The 4,076-nt window shown below is 31.8% G+C and overlaps 1 pseudogene; it reads left to right on the top strand.

Moving 5' to 3' along the window:
• The first annotated feature begins 2,748 nt into the window (after positions 1-2,748).
• Positions 2,749-2,849, top strand: LOC127669063 (uncharacterized; annotated as a pseudogene).
• The last annotated feature ends 1,227 nt before the right edge of the window (positions 2,850-4,076 follow it).

The raw sequence follows: 4,076 nt of genomic DNA, 5'->3' as shown, positions 1-4,076 counted from the left end.
GAGAGAGAGAGAGAGAGAGAGAGAGATTTAATTCAGATATGTATGCATGAGCACATTCAGAGGAAGATGCTAGATACCCTCCTCTATCACACCCAGCCTTATTTCCTTGAAACAAGGTCATTTAATAAACCTAGCAGCCAGCAAGCCTGACCTATCTTCCTTACTTTGGTTCCAATAGTGCTGGAGTTATTAAATGTGACCACACCTAAATTTTAATGTAAGTTCTTAAGATAGGAACTCATACCTGTACAGCAAGCACTCTTACCCACTGAGCTGCCATCCTAGAATGTTCTTTTTGACAACTATTAATCCATATTCTCTGATCATTTTCTAATCAATTTAGATAACATTAAATAATCTTAACCACTCAAGTTAAATATTATCCTATATAACTCTGTGTGAGAGACATAAATGAAATGTTCAGGGAACTATTTCCATGACATACCTCATTTACCAAACTGGTTTTAGCTTAATATTTTTATACAATATATGCATATCTTCATATATCCTTTACATCATTTTTAAAATATTTAGAATGCCTAATATGATGTAAATGTATCCTTTAGGAAATAATAATAATGTCTAAACAGCTCCAACAGTTATGTTTATATACATATATACATATATATGTGTGTATGTATGTAAAATACAGAATATATACATATTCAATTGTATGAGTAGGAAATGAGTCAAATAAACAAACACTAATAACCAAGAAGCACTAGGGATGAGAACTCTCTTCATGCACACAGCAAACATTCTTGAAATATTTTTAAATAAAGGTTGGTTGAAATATTTTTAAATAAAGATTTCATATAGGAAAGGTGCAGATACAGAGGACCAACTGCAAAGACAAAAGATGTCACCTGAAACTGCAAAAGCAAGAGCTTCAGTTAGGTAAACATGAGCAGGTCAATCCATTGTTCTAAGAGATGGCATTCTTGTAAAAATACAAGTCTCAGAAGGAAATCGCTGATCTAAACAGAAATTACTAAAACTGTTAGAAGATGAAATTAATATAAATCAAAGCATAAAATATTTAAAGCTATAGAGAATAAACATGTTTAAAGATTGAAACGTCTCTGAAGATTTCAGCAAAGCAAATAAACCCTGAGTTAGAAAGGAAGAGGATTATAAAGCTAATACTGAAAGACAACCAGGTACAAAAGAGTTTACCATTGAAACTATGGCGATATATACTAAACAAGAATGGGGATGAACAGTCTGCAATAAAATATTAAATTTCATGAAGAAAAGATCTTTAGATGCTAACAATCAGAAAACAAGGAACAAGGAGTATATTTATTATTAATGTATATTTTGGAAAGATGATCAAAGATCGATTTTCCAAAGAAGACTAAATAGAGTCTGAGGAAATTTATTCTGTACCTTAGCTCTAAATAATGAATATTTTCACTGAACTGCAAAATATTCAACAAGATAAAAGCACATTGTAAATTATTCTAATTTTAAGAATAGAGCAGGCAGAACTTTCATCCCAAAGTCTAACAAATTTTAAACCAAAAAAGATCAATTATAATTATTTTGATGCAAATTTTAAATGAATCATTAATAAATAGAATTCATTCCTGCATTTGAAAAGTTTAATTACTTTCAAGTGGCCCAAGAAAGAGTCTTGAAAGTAATATAAATTACTGGAGAGAGAAGCATATGAGTGATCTTATTCCTGGAAATTGGACAATCATTTTCACCAATAAGCAGGGGGAGAAATATCATAAAATCTCAACATTATGATGAGAAAGACATTTGACACATTTCATTTCCTTCAAAAATATTACGAAGCACAAAGAAAATAGAATATTGTTGAACCATAATGATCATTTAGACATCAGTGACCAATGTCATCCACATATTGAAACACTAAAGCAATCAAGATTTATAGTTCGGAACCTCATAATGTCTCAAGCATTTGCCAACATTGCATCAAAATATCTACCTAAATATAATTATTGAAAAGTTACTCATGTAAATAACAGAAACCATATGGAACTTCATAATGCCATGATAAGAAAAGAGAATGAATGGGGAAATTATAATATCACTGTAAAATCTGCAAAATCACCGTTTAGATGAAATATAATAGTTTGATAAGTTCAATATACAGGAATATTAAAGAATCAGTGCTTATTCTCTATTTATAGTTCAAAGTGCTTTACAAGGAAAGTGAGAAAAATATTTTCCAGAACAAGAAAATTACAATCTCTAGAAATAGGCTTAAGGGCAGAGTTATCCTGCATTAGTTTGATGAGAACATCAAAAGGAACTCAAAGAGGCTGCGGCAGAAAGGAAATGTGGCAGCTTTCTTCATGATTCATATAACCAAAGTGTGTATTTTCCCAAAAGGTACACAAATTTCATTAAATTAAAATATTAATACATTTTCATTAAAACATATTTTTAATTTTCTATATAAAAACAATTTCCCTTTGATAAATATTCCACAACATTACCAAAAAAGAAAAGAGATGATTGGTGAAGGGAGAAGTTTGCTTTTTAAAATTAAGGATATCGTTGGCATAGAAACTGATAGTCAGTAAAAGATACATCCACAGACACCTATTTGAAAACAAGTATGTATATCCATACATATATCTGTATTTATGTGTGCACATACATTTACTTGTACACCAGCATTTGTAAAGCTGTAGCTCAATGTGGTTTTCCTCAAGTGTAGTTTCTGTATCAAGACTACAACATACCAGTTACATATTTTAAAAGATTTTGTTGGTGCTCACTTCGACAGCACATATACTAATCGGAACAATACAGAGATTAGCATTGCCCTATGCAAAGATGACACTTAGATATGTGAAGTGCTCATATTTTTTTTAAAAAAAGATTTAATTGGCCCTATATCTCATTCCATGTACAAACCTACATTTTAATTACTTTAAAAACATCTTAAAAAGTTACAAAGCAATATAAGATTTGAACAAAAGAATATATGTGCCATTTCATGTTTGCAAAAAAAGATCATTGTAAAAATATGAAATGCACCAAGTACAACAGCGATATATTCTATTTGTAAATTACCAGGTAACATATGAGATATGGAATGTATAAAATACAACAGAGATGTATTCTATTCTATTTTAAAATTACCAAGTAACATGTGAAATATGGCATAAATTTTGGCTGACACCTTGCAGTAAGAGGACATTTTAAAACAAATTTTAAACATCTTGAAGGCAAGTGAGATTGCCCAGTGAGTGAAGCTGCAATGAGTGAATAGAGCAAAATAGCTGTGATTACCTTTGCTGATAGACTAGAACAAAATAGGACAAATTCAGCATAATAAGCATATGGTTTTGTTTCCACAGAGTGATTTGGCAGTGACTACAAATTCATGACATACTAAAGCATGCAGTTATTGTTAACTAGATGGCAGATTATATACCTAGTTCAATTATATTAATACTTGAAACAGATGGAAGGAACCAATGTCCATAGGCAGTCCTCTGACTTCCACACATGTTGTGTCATATGCACACATACACATATAAATAAATGAATGGGTGGATGAACATAGTAAAGTTAAATATATTATTCTTTGGGTCACTTAGGTAGACGATCATGTCGTCTGCAAATAATGATAGTTTGACTTCTTCCTTTCCAATTTGTATCCCTTTGACCTCCTTATGTTGTCGAATTGCCCGAGCTAGTACCTCAAGTACAATATTGAAAAGATAAGGAGAAAGGGGGCAGCCTTGTCTGGTCCCTGATTTCAGTGGGATTGCTTCAAGTTTCTCTCCATTTAGTTTGATGCTGGCTACCGGTTTGCTGTATCTTGCTTTTACTATGTTTAGGTATGGGCCTTGAATTCCTGTTCTCTCCAAGACTTTAAGCATGAAGGGATGCTGAATTTTGTCAAATGCTTTTTCAGCATCCAATGAAATGACCATGTGGTTTTGTTCTTTGAGTTTGTTTATGTAGTGGATTGTATTGATGGATTTCCGTATATTAAACCAACCCTGCATTCCCGGGATAAAGCCTACTTGAACATGGTGGATGATCATTTTGATGTGTTCTTGGATTCGGTTGGCAAGAATTTTATT

Source organism: Apodemus sylvaticus, chromosome 18 (genome assembly GCF_947179515.1).
Source record: "Apodemus sylvaticus chromosome 18, mApoSyl1.1, whole genome shotgun sequence".
Lineage (NCBI taxonomy): Eukaryota > Metazoa > Chordata > Mammalia > Rodentia > Muridae > Apodemus > Apodemus sylvaticus.
Note: the sequence above shows the minus strand (reverse complement) of the source record. Positions and strands in the feature narration are given on the sequence as shown.